Genomic DNA, 18,084 nt, shown 5'->3' with positions numbered 1-18,084 from the left:
TCAACATTTTCAAAACATTCTCATATTTTCTCTTATTTGCCTCAACAGTGTATAACAAATCATTTGTGATAGCTTTGTTAATTTTCTCTATGTCACCATGCAACTTTTGCATTAACCTTTCATTGTTGTTAATAATAGCTTTCATTACATTTAAACCACAATTGTCAAAAATAGTAATGAGCTCAGTATGAAATTCAGACCCTTCAGTGACATTGTTAGGGTATTTGCAAACCCTTAAGCCCTTAGGTACAATATTTAGGGTAGTACAGTGTCTAAGGTAATCATTGTCCATTTCGAGGGTTTTGTACTTAATCAAATAAAATTCCAAATCATCCAAAAGCGTACCAAAATTAATGTTACTATATTTGGTTGGACTGCTTTGAAATTCAAAGCTATATTTAGCTTTGAAGCAGTCAGAAAACAGTTTTTGTGTACCTGTAGTAGCATTAGGCTGGTCCATGCAGGCTTGTTGCCGCTTCCGCTGACTTTTGGTCTTACAGAAACACCCTCTGCTCTGTTGCTGTTGGTGTTCGCTTGATCCACTGTGATGTGCGGAAAGCCATCTAAACTGTTGTTACAGTTTAAATCTTCTTCTGTTGAAAAACATTACTTGCATCATTGCAGGTGAATACATCCGCTTCAGTCTGCATCCGATTAGCTTCCTGATTTCCCGGTAATCGTGTAGAAGCAGCAATTGAAGCAAAAGACTGACTTAGCGGTGTCAGCAAGGCAACCAACTGCGTGAGTTGCCCAATCAACTTCCGTAGTTCCCCAGTCTCTGAGCTCTTGGGAGCTGGATCTGTGCTCGCAGCGGCTCCATAAAACTGATAAAAGGTAAAATGAGCCAAAAAGTTTATAACCAGGAAAAGTGTGATGAGAACTCCACCAGGCACAAATAAATCGAAGCTCCAAGGTAAAATTGCTTTTAATAAGCACTTTGAACCACTCCACAACAAAGACTGGATCAAATAAAGACAAGCAAAACAAAATAACGTATCCACATACACGTTTCGTGCCAACTTCATCAGTTATACATCCATTTTAAAACTGAAATGCTTTTATATGCTGTTTGAATTTAGTCATAGGTCTGTTGTCCAATCCTTTAACACATTCAATTAAGGTTCATTTAATTGAATGATTAATTCATAAAAACTATGTAAAAAACTAAATAAATAAGTCCAATTCTCTAAAAACATATAATCTCAACTTATACCCTTTTTATTATAATTTGTCTAAGAATTTAAAACCTTTAATACATTTAAATACATTTAAATAAAACTTTTAAAATGTTTCTGTGTTGTGCTTGATTTGGGCTTTTGGATCTGAAATAACAACAAAGCACCATCTTGTGGCCATTGAATGAATTGCGCTTGATTTGGGCTTTTGGATCTGGGTTCAACATATACAATTATTCTAGTGTCAGCATCAACAAGAGTTGGTTTGATCTTTTTTCCAAAGGCTTCACCTTTGTTCCCACACAAAAAACGGACATTTTCAAATTATTGATAGACATCAAGTTGTTTATCCGGAAAAAGAATTTAGAACTTTTCTTCAAGGACAACAAGTCTGATTTTCAAGAACAGGGGTTGAAGCGGAAAAGTACATTCAACCCTCCAACTCACCCTCAACTTAGGAACTTTGAATTAAAAGTTGAACATGAAATAAGAAATCATTTGACAACAAGAACTTTTCATTCAAATTTAACCCAGGAAGAAAAAACACTTTGAGAGTCATTAGTGAAAATCACAATCTGAGGGTAATGAAACCTGACAAAGGAGGAGGGGTTGTGGTCATGGAAACAATACAATATGAAGGGAAAATGTTGGACTTACTAAATGATTCAGACAAATACACTAGGGTATCCATCAACGAAGTGAATTTAGCATACAGAAGGATTCACTGTTTACTATATGACATGTTAATGCAAGGTTCCATAGATCAAAACACTTACAAATTTTTGGTTGTGGACAAACCAAAATTCCCTGCATTTTCGGGATACCCAAAGTCCACAAAAATGCCTGTGACCCGCCCTAAGACCAATTGTGTCAGCGGAAGGATCAATTACAGCTCCCTAGCCAAGTTTGTTGATCACAAGATCAAACATGTACCGAGGGATGTGAAAATGTTCTAAAAGACTCTTGGGATTTACTGAGAAGAATTAAACCCTCAATATACAGTGAAAACACCTGCTTTGGAACCATGGACGTGATTGATTTGTTTGGTTGTATCCCCATGATTTAGGCCTTTCTTGGTTTGAAGAAAAATTAATTGAAAGTAACAAACTGACACAGACTGATTTCGTTAACACTTTAACATTCATGGAAATTGTATTAAAAACAATTTCATCTACTTCCAAGGAGTACTTCAAACAAGAAAAGGGGGTTGCGATGGGTGCACACTGTGCACCCACATATGCCAATATTATAATGGCCTTTTGGGAAGAAACTTTTCTTCTCAATTCTCCTTTGATGAACGAATGCTCCCTTTATACTAGGTATCTAGATGATTTGTGTTTTTTGGAGTGGCAGTGAAGAAAATTTCAACAACCTTTGACCTTCGTCAACAACACCTCCACATTTTTGAAATTTACTAGTAACTTTGACAAACAGACATTAAAATATCTTGATGTTCACATAGAGAAAAAGAGGGAACCTGTCATCAAGAATTTTCAGGAAAGAAACCTTCTCCAACTCTTATTTGCACTACACCAGTTGCCATCCCCACCAGAAAAAGGGGGTGTTGAAAGGGCAATTGGTTAGGTGTAGCAGAATGACCTCTGATAACAAAGTTTTTCTCGAAGAAACTGAACTGTTAAAGAATCTTTTACCCAGAGAGGGTACCCTCTAGAGATGTTCAACAAGGTGTTGGAGGAAGTCAATACAAAAGAGCAGACACTTTTGCCCCTATTTTAGGGAAGGAAGAAATACTGACCCACAATTTAGGTTCAGCGGGCAATTTCGCTGAAAAGGGACAGGATTAATAACTACCTTTAGCGAACAATCAGCTTTTGTCAGGAACATATTTTCTAGAGAATGGGATAGCTTTTCAAAATTTTCAGATCTTGAATCTATCTTTGATAAAGAACTAACCCATGTATATCGAGAGGAAAAGTATCAAGAATTACCTTGAAGCAGGGATGAAAAACAACAAGTGTAATAACCAAGAAAAATCCAAGAAAGGATTACAAAAGTGTGGGAGATGCAATTATTGTACCTACCTGATCTGTGGGGAAAGTATGGTTTTAGAAGCAAGGAAAATGACCATACATTTAAATTCATTTGCTAACTGTGACACCAAAGGCATCATATATTTAGCTGTTTGCAAAAATGTCCCTCTTTCTACGTTGGAAAGAGCGAGAAAGCTCAGACAGAGAATATACGAGCACTTATATGATGTCAGGGTGAAGAAAGAAAAAGTGCATTGAGTAAACATTCAATAAAATGCAACACCACAGGTTACTCATTTTTGTATTGGAAGTGGTTCCCACTAATCCAAGAGGTGGAATGTGGGAGACACTCATTGAGTATAAAGAATTGTATTGGCAGCTCTTTTGGATGCAAACCGTAATTTTGGGCTCAATGATATGGTATCATTGGCCAGTTTTGAAGATGAGAGCTGCCAAGCTTTAACTCAAAGAAGTTTTTCAGTTTTGGTTTTATTGTTATGATATTTTATACAGATTGCAAAAACAAGTGTTTCTTTGGATTCTCAAGGTCTCAGTGTATGGCTTGCAATTCATTCAATGGCCACAAGATGGTGCTTTGTTGTTATTTCAGATCCAAAAGCCCAAATCAAGCACAACACAGAAACATTTTAAAAGTTTTATTTAAATGTATTTAAATGTATTAAAGGTTTTAAATTCTTAGACAAATTATAATAAAAGGGTATAAGTTGAGATTATATGTTTTAGAGAATTGGACTTATTTATTTAGTTTTTACATAGTTTTTATGAATTAATCATTCAATTAAATGAACCTTAATTGAATGTGTTAAAGGATTGGACAACAGACCTATGACTAAATTCAAACAGCATATAAAAGCATTTCAGTTTTAAAATGGATGTATAACTGATGAAGTTGGCGACGAAAACGTGTATGTGGATACGTTATTTTGTTTTGCTTGTCTTTATTTGATCCAGTCTTTGTTGTGGAGTGGTTCAAAGTGCTTATTAAAAGCAATTTTACCTTGGAGCTTCGATTTATTTGTACACTAGTAAACTTTTGCATCTGAGCCTCCTGTGCTGTAATCTTTGTTTTTATTTAACACTTAGGATTTCCCTTGTAGTCTCAATCCCAAACATGTAGCCTTAATGGGACAGAGGCCGACAAAATGTGCTCATTATTGTCAACGATTCTTGAGAATAACTATTTTGCCTATGGACAATATCTACTGGCAACATTGGGGGGGGGGGGTTGCCATGGGCACCCCCTGTGCAAACAGTTATTCAAATCTTGTACTGGCAGAATGGGAGCGTACCCATATACTCAGTCCTAGTAATCCTTGGCATAAGAATATTTTATTCTACAGCCGTTTTGTGGGTGACCTTTTTGTACTTTGGGAAGGAGATGAGAATCAATTCCTTTTATTTTTGGAGTACATAAATGGAAGTACCACTTTTTTGAAAATAAAAGCAGAATGGTTTCATATGTCTGTCAATTATTTGGATGTTAACAATACATTGGAGAAAGGAAATAAAATTAGTACAGCACTGTACAGAAAAATTACATGGAGGAATCATTATCTGCACAAAAGTAGTATGTATCCCCAGGCATATTACAAAAAATATCATGCGGAATGAAACAAGGATTTTGAAAAGATGCAGTTATAGAGAAAGAGATCCTCCAAAATCTGCAAAATAATTTAAAAGCACGTGGCTACAGTGAAAAGGATACCTATGTTCCAATGGACAATATAAATAAAGAAATAAATCATAGGTTCATAGGTTCATATATGAACCTATGAATCTATCTATGAACCTATGTTCCAATGGACAATATAAATAAAGAAATAAATCATGGAAAAACTACATTTGAAGCATGTAGGAAACAAAAAGGAAGTAGTGAACAGAAGGACAACAGATTAAGGGTGATGATGACCTACAGCACAGATAATGTGCAGATTCAAAAAGTAATGCATCAATCACTTGCCAAGACATTAATCTCCTTTGAGAATGTTATAAACAAGGAAATATATTCACTGTATAACAAAATGAAGTATAACAATAAATACAGAGCAGCAAACCAGCAGGCTATTCTAACTCTGGAGAAACTCAAAGAGAATAATGTAAGAGTATTGGCAGCAGACAAAGGGGGTGGGGTAGTACTATATGATAACATCAAATATATTAATAAAATGTTTGAAATATTATACAATACAGATCAATATGAGGTATCATCATTAAATGAAGTTAATATTTCATATAGACGTATTGACTCATATTTGGAAGAATTTCTATTAGAGAATAGAATAGATGAGGTTTTGTATAAATATTTAAAGGTGGACTTTCCCATACTGGCAATTATTAAAGGGATTCCCAAGATTCATAAGGATCTATCTGACCCTCCCTTTAGGCCTATTATTTCTGGAAGTAATAGTAAAGTATTCCCCTTTGGGAAGTATATTGATTATAAATTGAAGCACATATATGCATCTATAAAGCACATAATTAAAGATTCGTGGGAATTTTTGGGATTATTCACACATGAATTATGGAATCCTGAACAGTTATTTGTTACCATTGATATTCAAGATTTGTTTTCTTGTATACCCAAAGAGGAAGGTTTAGAAAGATTTATGTGTAGTTTGCAGAAACACAGTGGATACTCTACTGAAGAAATTACCTTGCTTGCAGCCTTTATGGAACTAGTGTTGGATTTTAACTACATCTATTATGAAGGTGAATACTTTAGACAGGTATCAGGAGTGGCTATGGGAGCATCTTGTGCTCCCATATATGCCAACCTTGTGCTACTAAATTGGGAGGAGGAATTTGTACTGCACTCTAATTGGATGCAATCCATAACAACGTATGTCCGATTTTTGGACGACATTTTCATCCTATGGAAGGGTAGCAGTGACGAATTAACTGACTTCCTACGGTATATTAATCAAACAACAGGATACCTAAGATTTACATATAAAATGGACAAAGAGGGGATTAACTACCTTGATACCTATATTTCTAATGATGGTACATCCTTTCAGTCACAAATATATAGGAAGGACACATATAGTAATAGTTACCTACACTATGAAAGTGCCCACTCTTATCACACCAAAAGAGGCATCATAAAAGGACAGTGTATAAGGGCAGCAAGTATGACAACAACAAAGGAGGGCATGATATCTGAATTAGATTTTATTGGTAGAGCATTTATAGAAAAGGGTTACCCAAGGGATATGGTAACAGATATTATAACATATGTGTCTAGTGAATGGGGTCGGAAATATCCACCCTTACTAGGGATAGGACTGGAAAACAAAACTGAACCATCAAGCCATACAAATGGTAAAAAGAGAAATTGTGACAAGAGACACTATAAAGCTTGTATTTTGAAATACGGAGCGTGTAGTAATGAGATCAAGGGCATAATTCATTCAAATTGGAATATCCTAACAAGTGATATTAGTATAAAAGAAAAAATTCCTAGTACCCGCAAATTTGTTTATAAAACTGGTAATAATATAAAGAGAATTTTAGAAATTAACTATAATTCTTTCAATAGTAATACCAAGAGTGTGAAGGTGGGCACTAAAAAATGTGGCAACTGTAATTACTGCAGTTATATTCTTGAAAAAGATTCAATTATACTTAATAATAATGTTAAAACAAGAATTAGATTTACTAATGGGAACTGTATGAGCCAGCATGTTATATACCTAGCCCTGTGCAACACATGTATGAATTATTATGTTGGGAAAACTGATCGATATCTGAAAAACAGAATATATGATCATTTGTATTGTATAAAAAAGAAAGATCCCAATAATGCCTTGTCAAGGCACCTTATGAATAACAAAAGCTGCACAGGGTTTAAGTTTGCCATTTTGGAACTGGTGAGACCAAATCCACGTGGAGGAAATATTAAGGCACAAGTGAGTGAGAAAGAAGTCAGATGGCAGATTAGACTTAATGCGGCAGTAGTACCAGGACTCAATGAAGTAATACCTACTAAGCCATTGTTAAAATAGTAGGTAACAAGTAATATAAATATTAAGTCACAAGGGTATGCTGTGTGTAATGCCAAAAATAAAAACAAAAATAAAAATATTAAAATTTGTATATATCTTGACACTATGGAGGTACACATAGAATAAAATTTCAGATGTGCTTAGTGCATGTAATGAAACATTTTATAAATATAATTATGTAATATTAAATCAACAATTATAAATAACATTGGGAGAATTAATATTAATTGAAAAGGAAGACATATTTATAGACATTATTTCTAATCATTAGTTAAAATCAGAACGAATGTTTGTGTTAGCAGAAGAAATGTTTATAGTATGTATGGAACTCCCTTAGAAATCAATCCTAATAAGAGGAGAGCATACTGCACATAGTTAAAGCATTTTAATTATTGTGGAATTGTTTTAACCCAAATGTAAAGTGTATAACAATATATTTTGAACTGTGTTTTTAAATCTGTATTTTCTTAATTGAATAATTAATTGTATAATTAATGTTTTAGGCGGGAACTTTTTGTATAAAAAGGAGGTGGGTGTTTTGTAATGTTGTTCTGATGAAGTCCAGTTGTATCTGGATGAAAGCGCTCAACTATCGTTGGTTCATTTCATAGAATAAAAGAGAGCTTTGGTTGGATGTGCCTGGATTTTACAATTTTTCAGCTGGAGACGGTTGTTTGTTGCAAGTAGTTGTTGTAATCCAGGAATTTGTCAATATGAACCTATGTTCCAATGGACAATATAAATAAAGAAATAAATCATGGAAAAACTACATTTGAAGCATGTAGGAAACAAAAAGGAAGTAGTGAACAGAAGGACAACAGATTAAGGGTGATGATGACCTACAGCACAGATAATGTGCAGATTCAAAAAGTAATGCATCAATTTTGGCCCATCTTAACCCAAGACCCCAAATTAAAGGAGATAGTAGGGGAGAATCCAAGTTTTGAGTTTAAGAATAGGAAGAATATGAAAAGATTATTATGCACAAAAGATGGCTTTCCAAAACCTCAAATTGTGGGTCCCAAAGGGACATTTCGATGTGGAAATTGCTCACCTTGTTCATAGGTTGGTACCAGGCTATCAGCCCTAGGGCCTATACAAGCCTAGCCATAACAATTCCCTGGCTATTTCTTCCCACACTAATTACTTCCCTGGACCCGTCTTGCAGGGCAACTGACGTGATCCCCGGGGTGAATTTCCTTTCTCTCCATCCAAACGTCAAGGTTCCTTTTGAAGAGGGCCACAGAGGCACTCTGCTTGACATGTATGGGCAATCTATTGCAGAGTCTGGGGAGTCTCTGGGTCAGAAACCTATCCCTCCAGCATTTGTTTATTGTGATGACAAGGTTTAGATCCCTGGAGTGTGTGGCTCTGAGGGATTGGGATTTATTTAAGTGTACCATGTCCAACAGCTCTGGGTTTGACATGGCCTTGTATGTTAAGCAGAGATCGCCTCTGAGTAGACGATATGCGACAGAGTATAGCTGGAGTTTTTTAAGGCGGTCAGCGTAAGGCATCTGCTTTAGGCCTGTGATTCTTTTAGTGAGGTATTTCTGTGGCCTTTCCAGTTGTTGCAGATGTCTTGAGAGGTACATACCAAACACGGCATTGTATTCTATAATGGGTCTAATGATGGAGGAGTACAGTGGGACAATGATCTCCTTTTTTCTGGATGAAAAGACCTTAGTGATGAGGTGTGCCACATAGAAGGATTTCCTGACTGTTGTGGCGATGTGATTATCGAAGGTGAGACCACTGTCCACCTGTGTCCCCAAGTCTCATATCACACTTTCGGTGTTTAGTGCACTGCCACCTATGTGGTAATTCACGGATGCATGTTTTTTCCCCAAAGGGGATAACTATACATTTCTTGGCATTGAGCTTGAGCCCATGGCTCTGGCACCAAGCATCTGTTTCTGTAAGGCCCTTTTGTAGAGTACCCACATCATTTGGGGATTCAATAATGGCTCTCAGTTTGCAGTCATCTGAGAACTTTGTTAGCCAGAGTCCCTTAGTGTTGGCTTGTACTTCAGAGAAGTAGATGCCAAACAAGAGCGGTCCCAGGACTGAACCCTGAGGTACTCCACTTGTCTGGCACTGGATTTGGAGTCGGCTACTTTTACAGTGTGGGTTCTATCAGTAAGCCAGTTAGCAACCCATTGGGTGATGTAGGGATTAATGCCCAGCTTAGTAAGTTTATCTATGATTCCAGAGTGGGGGATGGTGTCAAAGGCCTTGGCAAGGTCTAGATAGGCTGTGTGGACCACTTACCCTTGTCCATGGCTCTGGAGACTGATTCGAAGAAGTCAAACTGATTCGAAGAAGTCAATCAGGTTCAGGAGATAAGATCGGCCCTTCACGAACCAGCCAATGTCTGTTTATAAGTTACATGATAATACACTCCATGGCCTTGCAGATAAGGCGTCAGACTGATGGGACGGTAGTTTCCAGGATCCAAGGTGGATCCCCCCTTGTGGAGTAGGATAACTGTTGCTCTGTGCCACCCAATGGGCATGAAACCTGAGGTGAGGCTATGATTAAACATGACACTTAGGTGAGGTATATGTTTTTTAGATGTCAAACTGCAATTGAATGATGGCATATTAAACACTAGTATTTATAGAAAGGATGTTAGTAATGGAAGATATACGCATCACAGTAGTATGCACGCGCCACATGTCTTTAAAGGTGTAGCAAAATCTCAATTTATTAGAGCAAGTAGACTAACTACTGATAATACTACATTTGTTTCACAACTTGATAATATGGTAGAGGACTTTTTTTCTAGTGGATATGATATGAATTTATTATCCAAGCTTAAATCTGATGTAATGGAAGCTAGGCAGACATCACTTATACCAACTTTTTTGGAAGATAGGTCAAGCCTCACAGATAGTCAGTGTAATAACACCATTACTCAACATGAAATAAGGTACGTCACAACTTTTAATGGTAGGTCAAGTTCAATTAGACAAATTATTAACAGGAACTGGCCCATTCTGATGGCATTGGATGAACTAAAAACTATATTGGGCACCAAGCCACATTTTACATATAAAAATATGAGGACGATTAAAAGTTTACTCTGTTATAAAGATTTTTATAGACCCTGTTATACACAATTGGCTGCTAAAACTGGTACTTTTCCATGTTTTAACTGTGTTGCCTGTGCTTACATCTTAGGGAATGGTAGTGATATCTTCACTCATCCTGCCAATGGACAAGTATTTAATTTTAAAATTACAGCTACTTGTAACACCACTTTTGTGGTTTATTTGGCTACCTGCATCTCATGCAGTTCATTTTACGTGGGAAAAACAATACGTAAGCTTAAGGAACGTGTTATAGACCATAATTCTGAAATTAGGAGAAATTGTGACAATAATGCACTATGTAAACATATTAAAACTTGTGGTGAAACACATACATTTAAGTTTAGAGTGATTGATGCTCTATGTCCAAATGAAAGAGGTGGTGATGTCAACAACCGCCTTGAGCTCAAAGAATTTGAATGGATATTGAGATTAGCTGCTGACACTCATCCTGGTTTAAACAGCACTGTCAGTTTAAAACCTGTGTCAGTTAAGCTACGTAATATTGTAAAGTAAATATTTTATACTGTGTATCTACACATCTTTTAATATATTTATATGTATATGTCTTTAATTTTTAATTTGTTTTCTGTCACATGATTTCATTTGGCTGCTGGTCATGTGATTTTAGACCTTATTTAAGCTTCTAGAGTTTAGTGTTTGAATGTATTAGTATTGAAGAAGGGTTACGCCCGAAAGCTCTGCTTTTTATTAAATTGGTTTTCTCTGCAAGTTTACACTTAGGTGAGGTGCCAGTTCATATTGTAGTTCATGTAGTACACAGCCCAGGATGTCATCTGGTCCCTTGGATGCTGTATTCTTAGCTTTGGAGAGTGCGTTTTTTACCCGTGTGGCCATTAATACTGGAATTTGGCAATCTTCCGATATTGAGATGGGCCATTTAGAGGGTGAGAGGGGGGTGAAGTTGGCACTGAATCGATCTGCCAGGATATTGGCAATATCCTTGGGATCAGTATATTTAATGCCATTCTGTTTTAGCTCAGAGGAAATTTGAGCATTGCCATTTAGATTCTTGACAGTTATAGAATGCCTTGTGGTTGTCTTTGGAATCTTTGGCAATTTTATTTTCGTAACTAGCTTTGGAGGATTTTATGAGGGATCTCAGTTTCTTACTGAGGCTGGTAAGGGAGTTTTTTGCATCCTGGGGTTTTCCTCTTTTCTGCAACAGTTTCTTCCTTTTGTTGTAAAGTTTGTTTATGGCAGGGGACCACCAGATTAGCTTCCTTTTTTTTTTGGATGAGAGCATCTTGGTTCTATTTGGGATGGCACGATTCATGCATGAGTGGATGTGCTCGTACAGTGCCTTAGTGTAGGATTCAGCAGTTGAACTTTCAGTTCCCGTCTGCATGGGTGTCATGAAGTTTGCCACTTCTGACTTGAGTAGCATGAAGTTGGCTTTAGAGAAGTTTTTTATGGAGGTTTCCTTACTGGGGGGTAGGGGTGGGATGTGGATGTTAAGGGTGATTAGCTTATGGTCAGACTTGACTAACAAGGGGGTGACCATAGGTGTGGAGTATCGATTTCCCATGTTGGTAATGACCAGGTCTAGGATACTGGAGCCCCTGATGGGACTATGGATTAGTTGATCCAGGGCGTTGGAATTTATGAATTCCAAGAACCTTTGAGCAAAGGTGTTGGTACAGGAGTAATTTTCCCAGTTAATGGCAGGGTAGTTAAAAATCACCCAGTATTAGGGTGTTTGGTTCTATCTTAATATTTTCCAGTATGTTTAAAAAGGTGTAGTGAGAATCTTGGGGTATGGTGGGGGATCTGTAACTAGCTACAATTTGGATTGCAGTCTTACCTAGTGTTAGTTGCACCTGGAGAATTTCAGACGCATTGTATTGGGCAACTAGCCTGGTGGTGTGAATATCCTTGGTGAATATTGACACTCCTCCACCTTTAGTGTTTCGGTCCTGGTTCGGTGGCCGAAAAGTATGGTAAGAGTTGTAGCCTGGTATTGCAGGGGTGCTCTCTGGAGCCTTGAACCAGGTCTCAGTTACTGCACAGATATTGATGTTCTCCATTTTCAGGAGTGCCTCAAGAGAGTGCATTTTGAGGTTTAGACTTCTAGCATCGAGTAGCATTACCTTCAGATTTTGCATGCTTGTACCTGTTACGGTGGTGGTTTTGTCCTTTGAACTTTGCCTAAAAAAGGCACTATAGGGGTGGCAAGAGCCTTAGCCAGTAACCTGAATCCCAGGGGCGACAGGTGCAGACCATCTCTGGCAAAGCATCATGGTCTGTCAATCATGTCGTCCCAGGCAGACAGATACTGGATCCCCTTTTGAATGACACCAGAAGCTTAGCCAATTGCTGGTCAATCATTTAGTCCTTATATTGTGGTATCATTCTGAGCGAAGGCAGGATGCTACTCAGGGCTAGGGTCATACCTGCCTGGGCCACATGATACGAGAGCTCTTCCATGTCTCTCTTCATGTAGTCCAGGGAGGTACGTCTCAAGTCATTCACTCCAACATGGACAATGACAGAGTCATATTTGTACTTGTTGTGGAGTGACTTGAGTGCATGCGTTAAGTGGCAGATCCTGGCACCCGACAGGCAGCTGACTGTAATTTTGTCCTTGTTCAACCTGGTGAGAGGGATATCAGTGTGCCGGACTATAGAGTCTCCTATGACTAAAGTGTTAGGTACATTGTCTTGCCTTAGGGGCTGTTGCTAGGTGGCACACTGGTGTTGTGAACTATGTGACACTTTGGTTGTGATTGGTGTTTGTTTGTGTTTCAGCTTTGGAGGTCCTTTTTGTTTGGGCAGTTTACAGTTAAGGGCCTCTGCATATGTGGATTTAGTGTTGCTATATGGGAGTGTTGGGGGTTTAGAAGGGCTATATGTTGCTTGAGGTGTAGTGTGGGTGTTAACCTTCTCCTCTTGACTGTCTAGCACAATCTTGGGTGGGGAGAGCTTTGCTTCCATTTTGGCTATGTAAGTGCATCTCTCACAGGTTGTAGTGTTGGGTGGTAGGAGGAGAGGGTTGTCTGTGTACATGAGGCAACTGCTGCATTGCCCCAGTATGCCCAGATTCACTAGGTGGACAGGAGAAATCACCGGAAGCCGACCCTTGGACATGCCTGGTTTGGTGCTTTTTTTTTTTTTTTTGTAAAGTACAGGAGCTGTTTTCCCTTACCTTGGCAAGGTACTTTGCAATTATAGGCCGTTTAGTGCCTACTATTAATTTCTCCTTATTAACAAGGAGAGTTGAGTGCTTGTATCAGTTTAAGGCTTCCTAGTGCTTTCCAGCAGGTACTAGAGAAAGTGCTAGTCACAGGGATGCTTAAAGGTAAGATGAAAAAAAAATGCACACTGCAGTAAGCACTAGAGAAGTTAGATGTGAAAGTAGGTAACTTAAGTTTTACCTGTTTAAAAAGTTAAGGTTTAGTGGACAGTTACTATTTTTAAAACAGCAAGATGTGTTGAAAGGGGTGGTCACTTTTGTATTCTGGTACTATGGAATACAGTAGGATGGCCAATAAATTTAAATAGTTGAAGGGGAGGGATTTCAAAAATGATGATTTTGTGATTACTCACACAAGCCAGTGAAAGTAGAGAGGAAATGAAATATATGGTCAAATTAACATAAGAGGCAGGCAGCTAGAAAGACAGTGGTATTTAACAAGACAACTGTAACTGGGTGGGAGGGCAGGAAAAAAAATCTGCCTGACCCAGAAGAGAGCTGTGGTCTCTTTGGAAGTTTTAATATGCTGTTAAAGCAGAATACAAGCAAAACACAAGGTAAAGAAAACAAACCACAGTATTCAAAATATAGAAAGGTAATAAAGTAATACAAAAAATAAAAGCAAACTAACCTTTCCTTCACAGCAAAGTGTAGCAGAGTCTGGATGAGCCTTTCTGGTAAACACTGATTGCAGTAATTCCTTTTTCCAACAGTGGTGAACACTGATTGCAGTAATTCCTTTTTCCAACAGAATTAAGGAAGGGAATACACATTTAATTTGAAAGCTACATGTAGCACCCCAAATGTTATGTATTTGGTGACCTGTACATCATGTCTGGCTTATTATATTGGCAAAACAAATCAAGCCTTTAAAAACTGCATCCTGAGGCATTTGAGACACATCCGTGGAAAGGACTTACATAATTCCCTTGCTGCACATGTTAACACTTTCTCTACACATTCCTTTGTATTCAAAGTAATAGAACAGGTCTTTGTGGGAATGAAACAAGGAGATATAAATAATCCAACAGAAAAGAGAGAGATCAGCTGGATAATTAACTTAAGAGCAGATCATTTTCCTGGTCTAAATGCGGTGATTCCATTTAGACCAATGCTGAAAGCTGGAAGACCAACTACTGGTTGAAAAGGAGTGTATTTTAGACAATTGTGATTTGATGACAGAAAATCTTCCTGTTTTCTCTAAAGCTGAAATCTATTAAAACAACTATTGGCTGTTAAGGTGTGTCCACTTTAAACACTTGTGACTAGTCCATTTTTAAGGAGGAGAAAAGATTGCTTTAAACTGAGTATTAAAAGACATTTTCAGTCCCAATTTATCAGCGATCTGATGAAGATTTATCAAAAGCACTTATCGTTTGTGGAATTCAACGGACTTTACAGTGTTTTAATATTTTGATTAAAATATACTATTTTTTCAAGTTTTCGAGTGTTACAGTCGTGGAGGTGTAGCTTATCATTTTACTTTGTGGTTTTTACTGGCTACCCCTAGGCAGTGGGACATTCTTCTTACTCAAGATAACTTGAATGACTGGAAGGCCTCCTCCAGTTTAAGTTGGAATGGAGAGGGAGGTTCTGGGTTCTGTTCCATCTCAGCAAGTATAATGAGGAATCTTGCCATAAATTGGAGTCATCAGATGGCAACGACACTGCCTTCCTCTTCCTCCTTAGCTATGTTTGAAGTGAAAGCACTTCGATTTACATCTGACCTTCCTGGGTACACTTGGAAAGGATGAGTCCAAAAGATGCACATTCAGATGAGCTTTTAACTGCTGAAGTATGCCTCTACCACTGGCACCTGAGTAACAGGGATGGATGGCTACCATGGAGACGCGTACACTCCAAATGAAAAGGCCACTGTTGAGGGCACATGCAGGGATCCTGCAACAGAGTGGCAACTGAAAGTCCAGTCAAGTTGATATGACCTGAATGAAAGTGTCAGACCAAGCCAACTCAACTTTAACTACCAATGTCACTAAGTGCACCTAGGTAGAGAGAACAGGAGTCTCAAGGCTGAGTGAAAGACTGATCATGGGAACAGCATGAATGATCTATACAGGTCAGGACCAACCTTAACATTTCAAAACCTGACTTGTAAGGGCCCCTCAGTATCAAGAAGCCTGGGATAGACAACCCTAGTGGTAACAGCACTACTGACATAGGCAAGGTTGAGGCTGAAAGCTGTAGTTCCAAAATAAAGACGAAAGTCACCATGACATGTCCACTGATGTTGATCCTGACCTTGATAGGGACTGTTAACTGAACCAGGAAAACATGTTTGGGCTAGGAAAGATAAAAGCTGGCAAGGAAAGGTCTCATCTCATTCGGATTTTAGCAGGGTAGGAGAGCTAGGATCAAACACGCTGCAATAAAACACTTATCACATAGTACAATCTATTTTTATGGAAATAAAAGGCCTTTACTGGACTGACCTTGTGGAGTGCAATCAAAGGCTTCTAAGCTCAGGCTCGCATACAAATGAGAAAACCTATGGGTCAAGATCTGGGAGCAGATAGCACAGGGAGGGCTGTGGGAGGGGAGAGAAATCACTGATTTTAATCTTGGCAACAACTGGTAGCTGGGTTGGGATGGATATGGGACATATTCCAGATACTTTGGGAACTAGGGTAGCTTTGTTTCCTTACTTCTAGATTACATTTATCTTTGATGGATTTCAAATGGCCTAAAAAGACAGCCTTCCCTAGACACTTTAAACATTTCAAATTCATATTCTTTGGAAGAATTTTAGCTTTACACTTGCATTTTTTCATTTCCTTAAAACTTTCATTACTCACAAATAGACAAACAGCAAAGCCAACAATTCTGCCACAAGCACCATAGTAACAAACTGACTGGCAAGTCAAATAACCCAAGAGTACTGCAAGAATTTTTTTTTACATAAAACTGAACCTATACATTATTCTAAAATGGAAGCTTCTGAAAAAGCTACCAAAAAAATGGTACCAACCCACAAGGGGTGGGAGAGGTGATTAAGTACAACTGCATTCCACAGAACAAAATGGAATATACTATCAAAGGGACATCAGTAACAGCAGTACTTTTTTTGATAGGTATATGTAAGAAAATGACAACACACTAATACAGTCTGCAGCCTGAGGCAGATACTAAATGAGGTGACTGAAAACATGGCCAAAGATCTACAAAAATGGTTCTCTATAGCACATCATTTCAGGTATAAGGAAAGGGGCTAGTAAGTCTGGGAATGTTCTTAGTGCTAGGTAAAGTCCTCCTAGTCTTAGTCTACAGATGAGGATGGAACTCCCAATTCCAGATCATGTGTGGTCCTCAACCCCACTCTCTCAATCTGTGTTTTAAGCAGCTAAAAACATGACAAATTATCAAGTTCTGATGTTAAGCAGGCTAGCTTACAGTTTGAGGCCAGGTGAATAATAGTTAAGGGAATGCTCACTACCAAGCCACAATATGGACTACCTATACTTTTGCTCGGTCTTGTCCAGCAAATTAAAATGCGAAGAACAAAAGTTCACATGCAGAGCACATTGGAAAAATTATATTTCTGAGACTATCTAGGAACGACTGGGACTGTTGCTGGAGATGAGGAAGGTTGACCTACCCTGCTCCGCCTGCTACAACTGCAACTGTTACACAGGACAGCAATTCAGAAAATGCACACATTGTTTTCACTGTTCAGGATTCAACCAGTATCTATACTAGTACAATACTGTCATTTTTCTTTGCTCCAAGTAATGGGCTAAATCCTTGATTAAATGTTGTACATGACTTGTGTTTGGTCCATGCTGTGACTCAAGTGTCTTTATAGGACAATGTCACCAACCCACTGAAAAAATAAATTATGGCAATTGATTTTTTACCCTGAGAAGTCTAAACCAAGACAATGGGAATGAACTAGTAAACCTACCCACAGCAAAAATGTCTGCAAAATGACAGGCTGTTTGTAGTAAAGTCACAGATTAGTATCAAGCAGCATGAAGTGGAAATAGTCCTTATTTAATTTTGAGAAGCACCTCACAGCAAGAGGTGTCCCAGTCTGATTCTTGGCTGGGGGTGCCTTCTGTACAGAGTCTGCATGTTCTCCCTGTGTTGGTATGGGTTTCCTCTGGGTGTTCTGGCTTCCGCCCACATTCCAAAGGCATGCAGTAGGTGGACTGGGCACTCTAAATTGGCCACAGGTGTGAATGTGCATGTGAGTGCATGGTGTGTCAGAACTACCATGACAGGTTCAGCCACATGGTGGTGTAAACCTTGGCTCTTGATTGCCACTGAAGTGACATCCCAACCCCATGTGCAAAAATGGGAAAAAGGGGTTGTGGATGGATGGAGCTGAAGTCAATGCACAGTCTGATTTTTAGTTGCTCAGGCCTGGCCTAAAGTTTTAGGCTATTAAACAAGGGACTATTTTTATGCTGTCGACCACTACTGCTGGGTTTTCTGCCAGATACTTCTCTTGGGTCAACAGTAACAGCTGCTTCTGTTGCTGTAGAAAAATACTTAAAAATGTTTGGACAGAGGGCCTTGTAAATTTGAGAAACATACTCAAATACGGTTAACTATATCTGAATAGAAGAA

Source organism: Protopterus annectens, chromosome 15.part0, assembly GCF_019279795.1.
Source record: "Protopterus annectens isolate FY-2018-M chromosome 15.part0, PAN1.0, whole genome shotgun sequence".
NCBI lineage: Eukaryota > Metazoa > Chordata > Ceratodontiformes > Protopteridae > Protopterus > Protopterus annectens.
Note: the sequence above shows the minus strand (reverse complement) of the source record.